This window comes from Marmota marmota, unplaced genomic scaffold, assembly GCF_001458135.2.
Source record: "Marmota marmota marmota unplaced genomic scaffold, marMar, whole genome shotgun sequence".
Taxonomy (NCBI): domain Eukaryota; kingdom Metazoa; phylum Chordata; class Mammalia; order Rodentia; family Sciuridae; genus Marmota; species Marmota marmota.
Genome location: NW_025999990.1, coordinates 29,512,634 through 29,534,047, shown reverse-complemented (window position 1 = coordinate 29,534,047; position 21,414 = coordinate 29,512,634). Strand labels below are relative to the sequence as shown.

The 21,414-nt window shown below is 39.3% G+C and overlaps 1 protein-coding gene, 1 long non-coding RNA gene and 1 pseudogene across 2 annotated transcripts in view; 2 read left to right on the top strand and 1 right to left on the bottom strand.

Moving 5' to 3' along the window:
• The window catches only part of Fhod3 (formin homology 2 domain containing 3), a 389,221-nt gene that overhangs the window by 183,384 nt on the left and 184,423 nt on the right, over nucleotides 1-21,414 (top strand). The window lies entirely within an intron of this gene.
• LOC125617737 lies at nucleotides 7,895-20,721 on the top strand. Its single transcript, XR_007348836.1, has 2 exons — nucleotides 7,895-16,919; nucleotides 17,063-20,721. It is a non-coding gene; the product is annotated as an uncharacterized LOC125617737 (long non-coding RNA).
• Nucleotides 19,203-19,320, bottom strand: LOC125617829 (annotated as a pseudogene).

Here is a 21,414-nt window from a genome sequence, read left to right as displayed (position 1 = left end):
TGCCCATGGACATGGATAAAGTGTCAACTTGTCCTGAGTTGATCCTGATGAGTGTGCAGTCTGTCACTGCCCTAAGGCATCTCCTGGGAGAGCCTGCATCCCCCCAACCCCGCCCCAGTTCTCCGCCTGCCAGGAGCGAATTGGCTGTGCTCACAGGGACAGTACAGGAAGTGGCATCTTGAGGGATGGAAGGCATGGGGGGTGTGTGACTGAGGAAAGCTTAAGCCCTTAAAGCCCATGGCAGCACCAGGGTTGGTCCATTCAAGCAGGGTTGGTCCATCAAGGTGTGATGCACTTGATGGGTGGAAAGTTTGCCCCTCCCTCCTCCTCAAGGGTCATGATTTCAAACCACACCAATGGCCAAGACTTAAAGGAGAACTACCAGAAGTAGGAAAGGCTTTTGGTGTTCTTTTTGAGGTAGATCCATCACCAGTTGAAACGGCTCATTATAAAACCAGACGCAAGGAGCTTAAATATTTATCTCCACAAATACAATAAGACAAACCAGGGAAGAAGGCAGAGAAGGAAGTTCAGAAAGGAAACAATGTTGGTGGGAGTTGGTCACCCACTGAGTTTCACAGATCTGTGTCCTTTATTCCCACAGCCAACTTGTCACCTTGTCAGGCCCAGCAGGAGCCGAGGCGAGGGTGCTGTTGGGCAGGTTCCTTTCCGAAACCTGCAGATTAGATCCAGGCCTGGGAGGACGAGGATTACAGCAGAGGAGTGACGTTTCGATTGCTTAGTGTTTAAGAAAAAAGTTTGTTCACTCAGACATCAGCTGAAAGTTGACTCTCTGCCAGGCATTGTTGAGCTCTGGGATGTGAAGATGCCCCAGAGAGATGGCACAAAGCTCTGACATGATATGCTGGGGGAGAGTATTAAGTCATGGTGGTGTTAGTTTTGTAAACTATTGTCTTTTGTTAGGTAACTATTGATATTTTAAGGCATAATTTACAATATATTAAAATGTTGACACATTTTGACACGTATGCACTGGAAAAACCATTGCCTCAACCAAGATAATGAATGTATTCATCATCCCAGAGTTTCCTCATGCTCCCTGATAGGCCCTCTGGTTCCCAATGTCACCTATTTCTTCCCATCACCACTGATCTTCCTAACACCATAAGTTACAGTCTGATTTGTACAATTTTATGTAAACTGAATTATATAGTGTGTGTTTGTTGCTCAACTTTCAGCAGAATTTTTTTGGAAATTCTTACTGCATGTTTTGATTGCTTTGTGGAAGATGCTGTAATTTGGATCATGAATGTCCCCAACGATCCATCTGTTGAAGGCTTGCTTCCCTGGATGTGATACTATTAGGAGGTAGTAAAACCTTTAGAAGATGGGGCCTGGGGAGAGGAAGTTAAGTTATCGAGGGAATGTCTCTGAAGTAGATATTGGCATCCCAACTCCCCCTCCCCTTCTCTTCCCTTCTGGCCATAAGGCTAAGAAGCCTTATCTACCAAGTGCTCTTATTGCAATGTCCTGTGCCACCACAAGCTCAAAGCAACAGGATCAAGTGACCACTGACCAAAACTTCTGAAATCACCAGCCAAAATGAACCTTTTCTCTTACTAAGTTGATTAGCTCCAGTGTTTTGTCAGAGATGGAAAACTAATAGAAGAGTAGCATTCCATTGCATGGTTTTACCAGTTTATTCATCCATGAGCTGATGGGTATTTGGTATTTCCAGTTCTAGACTGTTCAAAATAAAGCGCTGGTGAACATTGGGGTACAAGTGTTTGTGTGGACATATGCTTTCATTTCTTTGTGGTACAAACCTAAGAGGGAAGGGTTGAATCATAAGGTAGGTGTATATTTAACCTTTCAAAATGCTGCCAAACATCTCCAAAGGAGTGGGGCCATTTTATATTCCCACAGTAGTGTGTGACTCCAGTTTGTTCATCACATGCTTTTTGTTATGTGCCTCACTGAGGTTTTAACTTCCATTTACCTAGTGACTAATGATATTGAATCTTTTTATGTGCTTATTCACCATCCATTCATCTCTGGGTGGAATGTTTGTTCATCTATTATCTAGTTTTTAATTGTCCTGTTCCATATTTTTTCTTACTATTTCTCTTATTGACTTCTTACTGAGACTTCCTTAATATTCCAGATATAAGCCTTTTAAATCTGATTTGCAAGAATTTTCCCTACCCCATAGCCCCCCGTTCTATTTTCTTAAGTGTCTTTCAGAGCAGTCACTTTCAGCTTTGAAGACATCAAATTTATCAGTTGAACAATGCATTAGTGTTGTATCTGAGAAATTTTTACCTAAATTGGTCAAAAAGATCTATTGTCATTTTTCTTCTAAAATGTTTGTACTTTTAGATCATACGTGAAAGTTTAAAAACTATCTTGAATTAGTTTTTGCCTATAGTCTGGATCAAAGTTATATTACTCTACCCGTGTATGAAGAACTGTTCCAGTACCATTTGTTAATACAGCGTTTTTCCCCCCTCTGAATTATCTCAGCACCTTTGTTAAAAATCACTAATCTCTATCAATTATGGGACTCTATTCTGTTTCATTGGTCTATGTGTCTATATTGATGCTAATGCCATACTGTCATGATTATTGTAGAATAAGCCTTGAAGTCAGGAAGTTAGAAGTCTTCTAGGTTTGTTCATGTCTTTTGCTTTTTCAAAAGATCTATACTTGGTCCTTTGAATTTCCTTATGAATTTTATTTTGCCTATCAATTTCTATGGCGGGGAAGCCTGCTGGGTTTTGATTGAGCATGTATTAAATCTATAGATCAATTTGGAGAGAACTGATATCTTCAGAATTCTTTTTTTCATCCATGAACATGGTAGTTCTCTCCATTCACTTAGGTCATGAATTTCTCCAGGAATATTTTGTGGCTTTCAGTACATAGGGACTACATACCTGTTTTGTAATTTATCTCTAAGAATTTTATGGTTTCAATGTATTAAATTGTCAAATTCTAATTGCTCATTGGTACCATTTAGATATGCAACTGAATTTTACATATTGATCTCGTGCCATGCAATGTTGTTGAACTTAATCATTTAACTAGTTTTCATAGGATTTTTCTGAGGTGTTCATATCAGTAAATAATGCCAGTTTTGCATTTTTGGTCCAATCTACATGTCTTTGAATTTCTTGTACTGGCTATAACGTTAAACAATGTTGGGTAGAAGTGCTAGAGTGGAAATTCTTATCTACCTATCTTGAGAGGAACATCATTCTTTTACCATTTGATAGTGTTTCTAGAGGGTATTTTTCTTTTTTGTTCTTTACCAACTTGAAGTTTCCATCATTTCCTTAGAAAAGGAATACATGTTAGATTTCGTTAAATTTTTTTTCTTAAACAGTATTTTATTGATATAATTTAAAATTGTTAAACAGGGACAAACTGTACTTGGTCATGATGTATTTTAATGTTGCATTTGGTTTTCTAATTTTTACATAGTTGCATCTTCATGTTGCTCTGTTTTTTTAAATTAGTTGTCAGTGGGCCTTTATTTTTATCAATTGATACGTGGTTCTGAGAATCGAACTCAGTGCTTCACACATGCTAGGCAAGCGCTGTACCACTGCGCCACAACTCCAGACCTGTATTTTTCTTCAATGCATTTGATTTTGTTAGTGATTCTAGTCTCATTGGGTGAACCCTTCAGTTATCTGAAAGAGTTTGTGTAGGATTGTCATCATTTCAAACTTTTTGGAATTTACCAACATAGGCAGTCACCTGGGCCTGGGGAAGCCTTTCTGGGAAACATACAAGTACAAATTTTATTTCTTTAATAATTATTGGGCCATTTCATTTATTTATGGTTCTTGATTGACACTTCACTAGAAAGTTTCAGTCAAAGAAATTGGTCTATTTCATGTAAGTTGTTGCATATTTTGGCCTAAAGTGGTTTTTTCTGGTACTTTGGGTTGAACTCACAGGCACTCAACCAGTGAGCCACATCCCTAGTTCTGTTTCTATTTTATTTAGAGACAGGTTCTCACTGAGTTGTTTAGTGCATCGCCATTGCTGAGACTGGTTTGAACTCGTGATCCTCTTGCCTCAGCTGCTGGAATTACAGGCGTGTGCCTCTGAGCCTGGCTGGTATTTCTTATATTTCCATATGTGCAGTTTACAGTGTTATCAACAAGGCAATTTGTGGTGTCTTTTCTGATCACCCTAGATAGAGTTGTATCAATTTTATTGATCTTTTCAAGGAACCAGATTGATTTTTATCTTTGTCAAATTTCACCAATGTCATCTTTGATATTACCTTTCCTGTTTACTGTGGGTTTAACTTGATCTTTTTCCCGTTTAAGGTGGAAACTTCCGTCATTAATTTAAGACCTTTATTGTTTATAATTTGGACATTTAGTGCCATAAGTTTCCCATACTTTACCAGTGCCTGATCTATTTTGATGTGCTGTATTTTCATTTCTGAATACTTCGAATTTCCCTTTTGGTTTTTTGCTCAACCCTGGCTTATTTAGAAGCATGTTACTTATTATAAAAATATTTGAAGATTTGGCAGAGATCTTTCTATTATTGAAGTTAATTCCATTGTTCTTGGAGAACATGCCTTGTACAACTGGAATCCTTTAAATTTATTGAGACCTTTTATTGGTCAGTCTGGTCTGTTCATGGGTACTTGAGCAGAATGTACAATCTGTGTGGAATAGTCTATAAATGTCAATTAGGTTAAGTTGGTGGATAGTTTTTCGAATCTACATACTGACTTTGTCTTTTATAGATTGCTGTGTGTACTGTTGAAGTTTTCGACATTAATTGTAGGGTTTTTAAAAATCGGTTTCTGCTTCAGATACTCAATTCCTCTTCACAAATTGATCTCTTTACTGTTATGAAAAGATACTTTTTCATCTCTGGCAATATTTTCTGAAAATCCTTATTGGCTGAAATGAATAGTCAGTACTACTTTGTTTGGATTAGCGTTAGCCTTGTATATGTTTTCATTTGTCTACTTTAAGTTTATTTTTGCCCTCACATGAGAAGTTTGCTTTTATAGGAGTCATCTAGGGTCTCGCTTTTTTATGCAATCTCACTCTAAATTGGCTTATTTAGATTATTTAATTTAATTTGACTGTTTAGGATTGAACTTATAATTTTGCTTATTATTTGTCTCATCTGCAACTTCATTGCTTTTACCCCCTTTGTGCTTCTAGAATTATTAAAATTTGTGTAGGTTTTTTTTCTTGCTATAGTTTCTTTCAATGGACACCATTGCACTAGGGATAATAGTGTATATTTTTAACTCATCAGATTTTAAGTGATATTAAATCACTGTAGACAGTATAAAAATCATTCAACACCATTGTCATACCCTTTATTTTAATGTGTATTGTAAATTCTATATAACATTGTTACGTTTAAGCAGTCTATTATCTTTTCAATGAGCTTTAATAAATGTAAAATAATACCATAATAGTTACCTTTTCAATGTTCTTTATTCTTAAAGATGGATGGTGACATTTGGCACCATTTCCATTATGCCTGAAGGACTTCTTTGTAGTGCAGTCCTGCTGTCGGTTAATTATTTCACCTTTGCATGTCTGATAAATCCTTGGTTTTTCAAGTATACTTGCATGGGGAGTAAGACCCTAGGTTGGCAGTCTGTTTTTATTATAAAATTTCAATTTTATATATGTATTTAAAAATGACTAATTCTTTCCCAATGCTCTCTAAATCTTGTCTTTGGATATCTTTCTTCAAATTTATTCTAATTGGTTTATATGACAGCAAAATGCATTTTGGTCCATTTTACACAAATGGAGCACAACTTTTTCATTTCGCTGGTTGTACGCGATGTAGAGTTGCACCACATGTGCAGTCATACATGTATGTAGGGTAATGATGTTCATCTCATTCCACCATCTTTCCTTCCCCCCATTCCCCTCCCTCCCATTTGCCCAATATAAGTTTGTCTTCTCCCCACGCCCCCTCTCCCCATCATGGTTCAGCATCCATTTACCAGACAACATTTGGCTTTTGGGTTTTGGGGATTGGCTTACTTCATTCAGCATGATATTCTCCAACTCTATCCATTTACCTGCAAATGCCATAATTTTATTTTTTATCAGTGCTTTTAATATGTTCTGTTCTCCTCTCACATCATTTCCACCAATAAATCTGCCGTTATTTGTCTTTATTCCCTGTACCTGTGTCTACTTTATTTCCCTTTATCAGTGGTTTCGATCAATTTGGTCTGAATTTATGTGGTTTTCTTCATGTTTCTTGTGTTTATGACTTATTGAATATCTTAGATCTGTTGACTTAAAATTTTCATTAAACTTAGTGAAATTCAGTCATTCCCTCAGACATTTTTGCCCTGGTCCATCTTATCTCCTTCAGGGACTCCAATAAGAAATATGTGCCACAGCTTACCAATGCTTGGTTTACTTTTAAACTATTTCCCCCTATGTTTCATTTTGGATAATTTGCATTAAGTCTTCCATTTCATAAATCGTTACTTTCATTGTTTAATCTGCTGTTAATTCTATCCAAAGTTCAGTTTGGATATTGTTAATCTTTCATATCCCTAACTTTTTGAATATAGGGGTTCTATTATAATGAGGTTTCTAAGGTTCTTGACTGATATTCTAATATTAGTTTTAATAGATTAATATTTCTCTAGTCTTATTTTCCTGCTTCTTTGAATGCCTAGGTAGTTTCTCCACACATTTTAACTTGTACTGGTTGCATGCTGATGTTTTTGTACTCTTGCAAATATTTGTAAAGTTTGTTCTGGGACACAGCTACATGGACAGTTTTCTTTTTGCATATTGCTTTTGTGTTAGATGGAACCAGAGAAGCATTTAGTTTGGGACTAATGATTTCTTGTGAATAGAACAAGATCTTTCTGAATGGTGTACCAAGTGCCCCAAGAGACTTCCTAGTCCGGCCGTGGTAATAGTCCTGTATCATGCTGGTAACTTTCTTCCCATTCCCTTTGGAGGTTCTTTTCCTGTCCTCAGGAACTCTGAATACTCACAGGGGACACTCGGTTGATTCCCAGGTTTCTTTCTTGGGCATTTCTCTGCTATATTTCCTCTGAAGTCTAATTTGCTCCCCTAGGTCTTGTAACCTGGGGAGTTTGAGCCTTGCAGGCTTCCCCTCCACTGTCATGGCATAGAATCTTCTCAAGGCAGTAAGCTGGGCTAGTTGAGGACTTAACCTCCTTTGTTTTCCAACTTTCTGAAATAGCATCTGTGTTGCTTGATGTCTAGTATCTTAAAATGAGTTGTTATATTTAGTTTAGCTTTTTGTATGTTTCAGAGAGGAGAAATTTGATCCATGTTTCTCTTGGCCAGACACACAAGTCTTGCAACCATTTGTATCTAAAATGTATTGACAATGTGTAGTGACCTACAACAAAATGATTAAACATTTTCACCTAATATTCTACCTCTATTGTTAAATGTTACAAGTTTATAGAATTTCTAACATATTCAGCATTAAAACGCTTAACGCCAAATTTGTCAGATATATTAAAATTCACAGCATATCATAATTATAACCTCACAAAAGTATACATTTGTATGAATAAAGACTCAGAACACAGTCAGCCCTCTGGATCCATAGATTATACATCCATGGATTCAACCAACTGTGCGTGGAAAGTATTAGAGGGGGGAAAAAAGCATCTGTACTGAACATGTACAGATGTTTTTCTTGTGTGCTTATTTTCTGAACAACAGTATAATAAATCTACAACATATAAAGGATTAAAAGTAATCTAGAGGGGCTGGGGTTGTGGCTCAGCGGTAGAGCACTTGCCTCACATGCACAAGGCCCTGGGTTCGATCCTCAGCACCACGTAAAAATGAAATAAATAAGTGAAATAAAGGTATTGTGTCCAACTATAACTAAAAAATAAATATTTTAAAAAAAAAGTAATCTAGAGATTTAAGTATATGGGAGAAGGTATGTAGGTTATATGCAAATAATGTGCTTTTTTTTTTTAAAGGGACTTTGAGCCTCAGTGGATTTTGGTATCTACAGGGAAGTCCTTGAAGCAATCCCTACAGATATCAAGGGGTAACTGTACACAAATGATGCATCCTGCACTTCAGGGAAATGGAATTATTTCTTCCTCATTGAGGAAATGTATTCATTACTGCATTAGAATGTATCAACTTAGAATTAATTTGATCATCCATTTTGAACTATTATAAAACATTACAAACACACAAAGGAGAGAATAAATACATGTGGACATATCACTGACCTTAAAAAAAAAAAAAAAATCGGCATTAACAATGTAGTTGAAGGACCTTAGTGCAGGAATTTGTAATTACCTTTTGTTTTCCTCTTTGATTATTGCTGTGCTGACCACTGCATATATTAATCTCCAGGCCATATGTAGTACTGTTTTTATTTTTGCAAACTATTAATAGGATTATACATATTTTCTGTGATGTTGTCATTAAGTATTCCAAAGACCTCCTCATGATGAAGTGTGTTTCTGGATGTACATAGTTTCATAATCTTCCTTTGGATGGAATTAGATTGCCTTAATGTTTTACTCTTAAAAACATGCTAAAAATTTTTGTCTCTGTACATGTGTGGATTTCTCTAGGTTAGAGTATATAGGTATGAGAAAATTTGTAGGCTTTGGGGTTGATAATTGTTTTATGTAGACAGATTTCATAACTCTCTGGTATTACCTGTTCTCTGGAAGTAAGCTTGCTTTATATCTCCAGGTACATACTTTTTCCCATATTCTTAAAAGCACCATAAATTCCACTATTAATTAGACCAACTGATACTGAGAGAATCTGGAACCTTCCAGATTTATCTGTAATTGTCTTAGTTACCTAGCATTAGGAGAGTCTTGTAGAATGTCATGTTTATTTTGGCACCTTTCATGAATGACTGCTGATGCATAAAGTCACTGCATAATGAGGCCCTTGGAATTTGCCTGCTTGGGCCCACCTTGGGCTGAATTCCTCTTGGCTACATCATAGTCAAGCTGCAGCGCTTCCTGCCAGTGTCCATGTTCATGTTCAGATCCTGTGCTTGGCTAAGCTGCCAGTTCTGCCTTCTCTGAAAGGCTGTCCTCCTGTGACTAGTGTGTTCACATGATGGGAAGAATCACCTGGCGACAACCAACTGTGTCCTCTTCACCTATTGTTAAACACTGTCTTCTCTCTTCTGATCTCAGACCACAGTCGGTCATCACTTTCTAATATTCCTCCATGATTTCTTGGAGGAGAATTCTGCAAAAATTGGCTGGTTTTCAGGGCTGGGTGATTTGGGAAAGTCTGTGGTTTCAAAGACCTCCAGGCTTTGGTCACCTTACTATCTATTGTAGAGCCATCTCAAACCCACTACACAACATTGTTCTTTGTTTTCTGAGGACCCCTTATTCTGCTACAGCATCATCTGTTTCAGCAAGAGGAGGAAGGAGGGTAAGATGAGTGACAGCATATGGTGTGACATCAGTCCCTTCTCCACTGGGAAGAAAGCTGTTAAAATAGGTCCCTTGACTTTGCTCTGGCCTCCTTTCTAATAGGCTGCCATTGGCATGTGATTATTGCTTACTAATTAAATACGACTCATTTGTAGCCCCTACCCATACTTGCTCCCCAGAGTCCCTCTACTGTATTTTAGCAACTTACCTGGGTACAACATACATCTTAAAGATAGTCTTTTACTCCCTTTGTCAGGCCTGAACTCTCCCTGAGGATGCGTGTGTTTTGGTTATCCTCACGGTTTTATCCTTACCCAAGAGGACTTGATGTAGAGGAATCAGCATGGTTAGTAGATGATAATCTGAAGTGATTGCTGTTAAAATGCCTGTCTTTTACAAATTGTGTAAAACAAAGGACCATGTGGATTCATTGCTAGGGCCCCTTCCCAGACCTGATGTGTGGGAAGGAAGGACCTGGAGGTGTAACACTGTCCCACAGTATGAATTACAGTGTATTAACCACCTCGGGGGATGCACCCTGGAGCCCTTGCCTCTATTAATGGCATGTGCACAAGCACGGGGGGAGAGGGATATTTTTCAAAGTATTTTGAATCTTTTTGGGCAACCTGAAATCACACTCTACACTTTACCTCCTTGCTAGTCTGATTTTTTGGACGTGGTCCATTCCACTGTGCCTTTGAGCAGCCGGAGTGAGTGTGCCCCATCTTGGCTAAATAGACTAGCATAAAGGGAATACATACTGCTCAAACTCTTAAGAGCTCTGCCTTTTATCTGAAGGTACTTTGGGCTGAACGAGAGCCCAAAGCTTACCTTATAAGTCAGGGCTTGTTGGAAAGATGGTTGCAGGGCCCTGGAATAAGAGCAGTGGAGTGTGTTGGTACAGAGTATCCATGGCTGGAAACCAGGTGAGGAAATGCCCTTAACGACAGGGAACTGTCCACTTAGTAGGTGTATAGTAGTTCGCCCATGATTGCTTAAGCTTTCATGAGACTGATACATATATATTTCTGTCATTTGACTGTCATTGCAGTTCCTTGAGAAATATCTCCATGTGTGCTGGTTTGTGTTTTTCCTCTGAGGAGGAATTTGAAGCCCCAGAGGTCAAACCATGTGCTCACAGTTGCTTGTTGAGTAGAGACAATGCCAGGTGGCCTCAACCCTGAGTTCCTTTGGCTTGAGAGCCCAGACTTGCAACACCTCCCTGGCCCGCCTCCTGCTTCTCCCCTCAGGCCCATCATGGAGCATGGGGTTCTGTCGGTCTTCACTCCTGACTGATGCAGTGTTCGGTACGGTACGTTTGGCCAAGGTGGTTCCTGCCAAATGGGCCTAGCAGAGTGGAGTCTGGCGTGTCACAAACGCCGGGACAGTTCGCATGAGTGCATGCATATGGTGGTCTTAAAAGCTAAGCATTTGGGCCAAATGGAGGGCAATACTCGTCACAAATAGATGCATACTGTGCTGAAAAGTTTTGCTGCAGGCCTCTTTAATCTTTTCAGTTAAAAAGTGACTTTTTTTCAAAGTCACTGTCTGCGAAGCGTATGTTTTTCAGTTTAAGAAATTATGGGTCACAAGGCAGTATTTGTCAACTTTCTTCCATTATCTACCTAAGGAACTTCTAATACATTTTGTTCTTAATTACCCTCTACTCTCGGCTTCCATGAAATTTGAATTCTGCCTCTACACTGTATACTTATGTGCTATACTTCTGTGAAGACCATGAACTTTTGTAATATTTATTCTGTTTCTGCTCCCAAGAACCAGTGTTATTTCTTGCTCCTGTAGGAAATTCGTGGTCTACAGTATTTAGTTTCAGTAGAGGACATGAGAAATGCTTGTATATTTTTAGAAATAAAAACAAAATACTAATCACTGACAGCCTGTAATGACTATTAGGATGGCAAAACAATTCATGTCTAATGAGCATGTAATTATAGCTGCCAGGAAATAGCTATTAAATAAATGGAATCTACTGCATTGGCCAAGGAGACGGGATGGGTGGTGGCAAGCAGCCTTGAACGCATGGCTTTATTGCCTGGGTCGGTCTGCAAGGGCTGCACAGGGCTCGGATTTATTTGCACACAAGGTGACACCCCCAGAACTATTAGTGCATACTTCCAGGTCAAAAGGCCATGCCACCTGCATCTGGAAATCTTGTCTGTCTTGCTGTTATGATTTCTGCGGTGGGCCTTACACCATTTGTTTTTAGCCAAGGAGTATTTCTGATAAGACTGACTTTTTATTATTGTGGTAAAAATACATATCATTAAACCATTTCAACCATTTTAAATTGTAATTCAATGGTATTAGTTACCTGTGCTGCCGCCACCATTGTCAAAACTTTCATCACCTCCAATTCTCTACCCATTAGGCTGATGTAGCACAGAAGAGGCTGGAGATGGATACCTGAGGAATTACCAGGAAGCAGGTTTATTGGCTGTAGCCAGTTCAGAGGGGCTTTCATTTAATAAAATTTTCCTCTGAACTGGTTACAGCCAATAAACCCAACACTAGCTTCCTCAGCTGGGGACTGTGGGTTTGAGTCCCATCTGGGTCACCAAACGATGTCCTGTGTCTGACAAGAAGAGGAACATAGATGTTACAAATATGGTGGGGGGTTCTCTTTAATAATGGTAAGGGTTTTCTGAGGGGGGAGTCTCTGGGCTACTTCAAGGCAATTACTCCACGGTCTCTCTCCCCCTCAACCCCTCTTAAGTTGCCCATACTAGATATTTCACATAAGTGCCATCATTATTTGCTCTTTGTGTTGGTTTACTCCACTAGGCATAATATTTCCTCAAAGGTCATCCATGTCCATGGCGTAGCATGTATCTGATTTTTAAATGTATCCTTTAATGGATCCATATCAATGTATTTGCATATGTTTCAATGTTGGAAGGCAAATAATAGTGTGCATAATCAACCCAGATTTTAGCCACTGTTTTCTCTTCAAAAGGAGATTCCATTTTTCCATCTTCTGTGAGCATCTAAACTTCAGAGCTGACAGATAACTGAATACGGTCAAAATTAGATGCTTTCCCCCTTTTTGATTATGATATCTTATTTAGTGTGTATCATGATCTACAAAAATAACATTAAAATACATTAAGCGAGCTATAACACAAGGAATTTAGATTTAAATGGTAGGCAAATGACTACATTGGATCTTCATTTTTAGAAAATCTCATTGTACAGATCTACAGTGAAAGTCCTCTAAGTAAGATTCTTGTAGATGTTACTATATTATAGTATATGAGAATTGTAACATAATATTTAAGAGTTGAAATTTAAAACTGTATAAAAACTTGCAGCTGTATGCCTTTGTAAACATGTGGGAATCATTTCCAGCAGCTGGGAGTTTGAGGTGAGGGTCAGGATAGGACAGGCTGGGCTGAATGGGAACAGGGCCACCTATAGGTCCTTATGCCCAGTTGTCTGCCTTGTTGGTGGATGTGAAAGATAGTTATTGGGTATTGGGGCAGGTGGTGGGGCGTGTGTTTGCTTCTGGTTTTAGGTAGAGGCAGGTGCTGCTGCCTGACAGGTATGCATGGAATTTAACTTTCTCCATTTCAGTTCCCGATACCATGTCTTTCCTTCCTTTCCCTTGGTATGTGATTTTATTGTAAATAATTCCCAAAAGCATATTTCTGATTTTTATAGGGTTTTGATTTATATAGTTGTATATTAAGGCAGATTTGTAGAGTCATCTGGGAAGCCTGGGATGGCAGGCAGAAACATCTAGTAGAAGCGCGCCCTCTAGTGCCAGTCACTTCACAGTGCATACCCACAGGGGCCTTGGAGTACTGTTGGGAAACATGGAACTTGGGAGCTGGGAAGCTTTGGAGGTCTTTAGGTTAAATCTCCATGATTCTCAGATGATAATTAGCATAACAGCATCAATAAGCACTGCCTGAGAGTCAGCCTTGTGCTGTGATCATATGCAATCTTACTGCAACAACATAGGATCAAGTTTGGATTTTCCTACTTTACAAATGCATAAGCTTTGGGTCCAGAGCCTGAGTATCCTGTGCTTTTCAGAAGCAGGAAATGGTGAGGGCATTTTAAGAGCCAGTATACTAAAAGTGTCCCTGGGTTTGAGTCCTGTGAGTTCTGCTTGATGCTGTACTATTCTGAAAGGAGAAACGAGAGGAACTATTTGTATACTTCTCAAGTCCTAGATGGTCACCTGTCTTCTGCCAGCTAAGTGCACTCCATCCTGAAAGAAACTTCACTTATCTTCCTCTGCCTCCACAAAAATCTTAATTACTTGGACTCATAGCATCCACAGGCTTCCCTGGATTTAGGTATTTATGAGCTCCTTCTCATGTGCTTGGGCTTAATTATTCTCTCCAAACCTCACATGCCTTGTGTCTGTCACCCAACAGGCAGCAATGCCATTCAAGGGTGGATGCCCTGTGTCATTCCTCCTGCATGGATCTCCTCTAGTAGGAGGAGCCATATCTCCCAGGGTCACTGGTCAAGTCATTATCTCTTACTCAGGATGTCATACCAGGTCTCTGTGGGAAAAACACATGAGGGTGAGTAAAGCCACTCTGGCTGCTACTGACCCTGTAGAGTCCATTTCTGGTTCATTTCATCTCTAGTTCTGACTTGCTGTGGGGAGGCTGTGAGCTCACTGGTATTTCATCAATGGAAGTCCTGGAAGATCATTATACAACAGATAATTAAAAACGACTATTTTTCTTTCCATAGAGAAATTAAGAGTCTGCCAAAAATTAGTAGAGGCTCAAAACCTGCTAATGTATTAAAATTTTCTTCATTCCTTTGGTTTCTCCTTATCTAAAGAATGGGGGGGGGGCGTGTTGTGGAATGAGAAAGACTAAGAGGCTGGGGCACTTTGGTCTCACCAAGGTCACCACAGCCTAGGATAATGAGGCCATTCCTGTTCTGGTGACTGGATAGCAACGCCCTTGCTTAAACATGGAAAGAAGGTGAATTAATAGTTCAGAAGGAAATCGGTTTTCTGTATGGTATTAGATGGGAGAATAGGCAAAGCACTTGACCGCAGAGCATCCTTATGGGAAGGAAAGTTGAGAAAGATCCACATCAGTGATACTAATTGAGGCCCCTCACACCCCTAGAGTTACTGATTAGCTTAAAAGTATTAAGTGAGAATCTTGGTCCTGAATTTAAATTTAATGTTGGACTTTTTTTTTTTTTGCATTGAGATGGGCGTTTTATGTTTTTTTCTAACAATGATGCTTTAGGAAATTTGTTAAAATACTGCTTAATGTCAACAGGGAACTCAAAACTTTGACACCTTGTTGGAGCTCTTTGTGCTGATTAAATTCTTGTCTCCAGCCTAGAATTGGCAGCATATTCTCCTTAATTTTCATGCAGTCATGGGTGTTGAAAGAGTATTTCTTTGACAGTTGCCCTTGGGGAAGACTGAGCCAGCACTTGTTATTTAGGGCAGACAATTAAGAGGAAAAAAAAATAATGTGGAGTCCAAGGTGGTCATTTAGTTCCAAGAATGTCAACATTATCAATATGTTTACAGTACTTAGGTGTAAGTTGGGGGCTTTGGTGAATAATGGAAAGTAGAGATCAGCGAATCCATTTCAGTGTTAATCAGACCATTAAAACTCAGTTGTCTTAGTTGAAATTCCATCTTCTAGATGAATTAACTCTTCCCAAAAGAAAAGGTTTGAGTGGGGTAGGGGTGGGGGGCTGTTGTAGTCTTTTCTCCCCTCTGTGGAGTTTTCTTTGAAAAAATACAGCAAGAGTTTTTAAGTCAGAGACCCTATTCAGTTCTAACTCGAGAAAGCATCGTGCCATCTTGGTGTTTAGTGTGGCCTTCCAGGAAGGACTGTATCCAACAGCATAACAGCATCCCTGTCTTCATTCCTAACAGGTCACTGGTCATCCCACTAAAGCAAATCCCCAGTGACCACTGATATATTTCTTGTCACAGAATATTGTCCTTGTGGTGAGGGAAATTTTTTTCATAGTATTTATCTATTTTTTTTTTCTGTACTTTTGTTAAATAGGAGTTACTTCCAGACACATTTTTTAAATGGTAATGTTTCAGTGGCTCTGGGACAGTCTGTCACCAAATCAGTTTTGCCCACTAGGTGGTGTGTCACTGAAGTAATGGGTTTTGTTAGTTTATTTGCAAGATGGCCAAAAGTCGGAGCCTCAGGTCTCAACTTCACCTTCCCAGTGTTGGGATTTGGGGGCATATGTGGAATTAAAAAACAAAAAAGTCTGAGGCTTAGAAAGATTATCAGAAAAAAAAATGAAATAATCAGTAATCTGCTCATGCGTAATCGAATATAATGGTCCTTCATAAGATGGATGTTAAGGAAATGGCAGCATTTGTGTGTGTAGTTTGGGCCTTCTGATATCAAAAGGTCACTCATTGGACACTGTTCAGGCCCAAGTGAATGGTTGGTGGTTTCAAGCAGTTTCAGATAAGAATGAACTCGAGTTCCTGAAGGAACTTTTAGATGACCTTGCCTTCTCTACTGGAGGTGTCACCTACAGCAAGGTGAACAGGAGTATACTGCTTACCCACCTGACCACTAAGATTGGGGATAAAAGCAAGCGGCTAAAGGCAAGGGAAGCTCAAGTTTATCCAGATTTCTCCTTGGTTTCAAGTCTTCTGTTGATACTGCTTTTGGAAAAGAAAATGAAGAGTGGGAAGACCACAGAGGCAAACCAAAACACTCGGGCTTCCCCGAGAGGAATCTTTTGTTCGTGGTAGAACTAGTCTCATACAAGTGGATGCTTCCTTTAAAAACATGAAAAGGGCTGGCTTACAAGCAAAACTTGTAATATATCTGCAGTCATTAAAAGTGCACTAATAAAATGGCATTAAAAATACGTCTATCCCCCTACCTCCTTGGGAAGGTGTTCCAGTGTTTGAATCTCTGCCCATTCCCAGATCCCAGGTCTGTCTTAGGGTGAAAGGAAAGACGGGACAGGGGGCTGATTAAATCTAGACAACAAGGCAGCGATCTTTAATAGCTCTTTATTTAACGAACCAGATGGTTCTGCCAACAAGAGATTACCTGTCAACTCTTTCCGTGGCATTTTTGGTGTCTTTGGCTGAGGAGAAGGACATGAAGAAGCAAGCACACAATGAATTTGGGATTCTATTCTTGTGCCTCCAATGTACAAGAAATTCTTCTTAAAAAAAAAAATCCGTGCTAAATCTAGTTTGTAGAATGAATATATATTTTATATATGCTTGATATGAATGCAAGGAATGTGAAACTAATTGAAAATGGATAGACTTGAAATCAAAGCCCTGAGATGGCAGCAAAAGGTTTGGAGAAATGGGGGCCTTGGATGGTCTAGGCAAGAAGCTGGAAGGTCTGGCAGGCTGGTAAGAGGCAGGAGGAGCCCAGGGCCCTTCCTGAGACGAGAGGAAGAAGCAGCCCTGTCTAGCTGGCATGTCTAATGCTGAGGAACATTCAGTGGTAGGAACAGCTATTACAGATTGGAAACAGGGCGGAGGTCAAAGGTTAGAATTCTTTTTTTTTTTTAAATATTTATTTTTTAGTTTTTGGCGGACACATCATCTTTGTATGTGGTGCTGAGGCTTGAACCCGGGCCGCACGCATGCCATGCGAGCACGCTACCGCTTGAGCCATATCCCCAGCCCAGGTTAGAATTCTTGGGACCAGCAGTTTCCATAATCCAGGAGTGATGCTGGAAGCTAGACCTGCAGCAATACTGGAAGGAAGAGAGCTTTCAAAAAGAAGGGAGGTAGAGACAGAGGGAGGAATCAGAAGCTTAGACTGAGACAGAACTCATGGTGGACCCCAGGCTACCATCCACATCACGGCTGAGGTGGCTGTTATAAAGTGAGAGCAGAGAAAAGTTGATACTGGGTATGATGGTGTAAGGACACGTGACTGTCATTCCCACTGAATCTAGCTATGAAACCTGGAGAAAAAGGCACAGAGGGCTTAGAAGAGTCAATGGTGGTAAACAGACTGGGGGAGAAGACTAGAACTTGAAATAGCATTGAACAGATGGTGCTTTTCACATACGCATCTGGCGTTCTTGGTCTGGACTCACATTGGTCCCAAACCCCAAAGTGGGCATTGGTGTGGGCAGAGTTCCAGAAGCCTTCAGCCTCTATTTTGAGTAGTAGACCCCAGATGGCATGTTTTTCTATTTTCTGTTCCCTGGGACCCCACTCCCAAGGTGATACCTGCTGTGGGAACAGGGAGGGCCTGTGGCTACCTAAAACGGAGTAGCAGGGTGTAAATTTGAATGGGAGGAACTATGGTCACAAGAGGACTGAAGTGAACTCTGGTTATATATTTTTTTCTTCCTTGTTCTGCTTGGCCCCGGATGTGTATGCAGTCATAGAAAGCAAGTGGCTGAGTGCATGAAATAGTGCCCCAGCTCTCTGGCTGAAAAACTAGAAGGGAGAACGTGAGGAAATCTCTAAAACTGTCAGGAAGATAATGGAGGAGGAGGAAGGAGGAGGAGGAGTTCAGGAACCTGACCCTGAAAGTTCTGTGGAGTCTCTAGGCTTACCACAAGCTGTCAAAGCATGAATCTGCTCCAGGCAGCACACCAAAGCCTCTGAGAACCAAACAAGGTAGTTCACTGCCCGAGTCCCAGGCTGTCCCTGGTACTCTTACAGGACTGATCCGAATGGTTCAGAAAAGGCTTTGAAAGCTGAACGGACATTGGATCCACAGACCATGAAAGGAAGGTGGGTCAGGATTGGAGGCTCAAAAGGCATCAGGTTAATTGCCTGATTAAACAAAAATGCCAACATTTTCTGTAATACTTAAACAAAAGCCAGAGTTTCATAACATAATCTTCAAAATATCTAGGATATAAGCCAAAATTACTTGGCGCACAATAAGCTAGGAAAATCTCAACTTGCATGGGAAAGACAGATCAACAGACCCCAGTGCCAAGGTGATACAGGCACTGGACTTGTTGAAGTACTTAAAGCAGCTATTATAAAAGTGCTTCGGAAAGTAAGGGTGAACCTGTTGAAACAAATGGAAAATCCCAACGAAGAAATAGAATAGAAGACTAAAGAGACCTCATGAAAGTTACAAGTGAAAAACATAACTAATAAAATATAGGGAGCTCACTGGATATGCCTGGTAGCAGATTGGAAATTACAGAACTCAATTCAAACACATCAATAATTATATTAAATAAGACTGTCTAATACAGTTATCAAATGGATGAATGGAATAAGACCCAACTAAATGCCTACATGAAATGCACCTTGAGGATAATGCTAGTTGGAAAGCAAAAGGATGTAGAAATCATGCAAACACTAAAGAAAGCTCAAGTGGCTATACTAATGAGGAAGTACACTTAAGAGCGCAAAAAGAGGAAGATGGACAAAGACATCATAATGACAAGAGGGTTAGATCACCCAGACAATTAGAGCTTTAAAATACATAAAGCAAAATGACCTCAAACAGAAAAATCCTGTAATGGAAGAGACTCCAACACTGTTTTGGTGATCAATAGAATCGATAGACTGAAAATCAGCAAAGTTTTGGAGGAGCTGAACAGCACCATTAACCAACTAGTTCTGATGTTTTTTAGACCACTCAGCCATAAAACAAAACATATTGTCAAATATGCACATTCACCAAGATAGACCATATCCTGGGTCATAAAACAAACCATAACAAATTTAAAAGTGAAATCATATGTATTTTCTGACTCTAATGGAATTAAACTAAATCAATAACAGAAGGATAACAATATGTACAAACTTAGAATTTAACACTTCAGAATAACCTGTTAAAGAGGAATTCTCAAGGGAAATAGAAAATATATTTTCCACGTCTGATGGCGTAACAAGGTGTAGAGGAAGGCACATCTCACAATAGCGTGAACTACCCAATCATCACACTTATGAACTGAAGGATATTTAGTACAAAATATCAAAATTTGAGATACAATGCACATAGGATAGTTTTAGAGCATCTCATGACTATTAGAAAATTCCAATCAATAATAAACATCTACCTTTAAGAAACCAGAGTAAGAAAAGTGAATGAGGAGGAAGGAAACATAATAAACATAAAATTTGAAAACCAAGAAATGATAGAAATCAATGGAACAAAAAACTGCATCTTTGGAAAGACGAATGATGAACAAGAATGACAAAGTGGGGACACTCGATTCCAACATTAGAAATGAAAGGAACCTGGTGGCACACGCCTGTAATCTCAGCAGCTTGGGAGGCTGAGGCCGAGGATCTGAATTCAAAACCAGCGCTAAGCAATTTGGTGCTTAATACAAAACAAGGCTGGGGATATGATTGAATTCCCCCGAGTTCAATCCGCTGCCTAAGAGATACAGCCTACAAATATTAATAATAGAATAGTGTGAACAACTCTGAGCATTCAAAATTAATACCTTACACAAAAGGACACATTCCTCAAGTGGGTCAGTTCCTTATAAACCACAAATTACCAAAATTCGCCCAAGATGAAATAGATAACGTGACCCAGCCCTATTATAACTACTACTAATTATAACTGCTAAAGAAATTTGCAATCAACCTTCCGAAAAAGTAATCTCCAGCCCCAGATGGTTTCCTGGCAAGTTCTACCAAACATTTAAAGGCAAAACTAATTTTATACAATCTCTTCCAGAAAATAGGAAGGAAAACTTTCCAACTCATTTTATGAGGCCAGCATTACCATAATATGAAAACCAGACAAAGATGGGATACCACAGACCAATATTTGTCATGAACAAAGATGCAAGACTCCTTAACAAAATAGTAGCAAATCAAATCCAGCAATATATAAAAAGAGCAACATGCCATGGCCAAAGGGATGCGAGTCTTGTTCAGTATTTGAAATTGAATCAGTGTAACCCACCACTTTAACAGTCTGAAGGAAACCCACATCGTATGAGTTGATGAGTTTTGTCAAATGATTTTCCGGACTCAACAAACTCTTAGCAAACTAGAAATTGGAGGAAATTTTCTTACCTTGGTAAAAGGTAGTTTACAAGAACCTACATAGAACCTTATGCTAGTGAAAGACTAATGACTCCCCCCAATACTGGGAACAAGGCAAGCCCACCCCACTACTCCTATTCAACATTATACTCAGTCTTGACCAGTGCAGTAAGGCACAGCAACTGGTATAAATTGGAAAGGAAGAAACTGTTCTTGTTCACAAGACAACATTGTCTATATAGAAAATGCAGTGGAATCCACAAAAACAAATCAGTAAAACCCAAAACATCCAAGAATTAATAAAATTGCTATAGGATCTGAGGCTAACACACCAATTTTGTTTCTTTATACTAATGAAAAAACTGGGAATGGAAGTGTTTTTAAAATACCATTTACAGTAGCTCCAAAAACCATGAATTTAACAGAAAATGTGTAGTAGAATTGTAGTTAAAAATTAAACAAAATACAGAATCTAAATAGGCCTACTGGGTGTGTGAACTCAACATAGAGCAAGGATGTCAGTTCTCCCAAAATTTACCTACACATAGTTCCAATATTTTCAGAAACAGTTTTTGTTGCTGCTAGAACTTATGTGAAAAGGCAAAATAACAAAAATAGCAATTTTGAAAAGCTGAGAGAAGTGGGAGGAATCACATTCCCGGTACTTCTGATAATGGGTCTTGCCTAGGGCCAAATAGACTAGTGGAACGGAAAGAGACCCAGGTAAACACAGCCAAGTGATTTTTGGCAAATTTGCAAAAGCAATTAGAGAAAGGAAGTCTCTTAAACGGTGTTAGATCAGTCGGACATCCATATTTAAAAAAAACAAACTCAATCTAAACCTCATACATTATACAAAAATTATCTCAAACTTTATCATGTAGTTATGCTGAAAGTAAAACTCCAAATGTCTTACAAGAACACACAATTTTGGTGAGTTTGGGTTAGAAGAGTTATTGCATTGCATCTCATAGTGAACAGTTGAGTAAGGTCAGCTGTGAGGGCTGGAGGGCTCGCTCCCCAGCCTTGTGCCTTAAGGAAGCGTTTA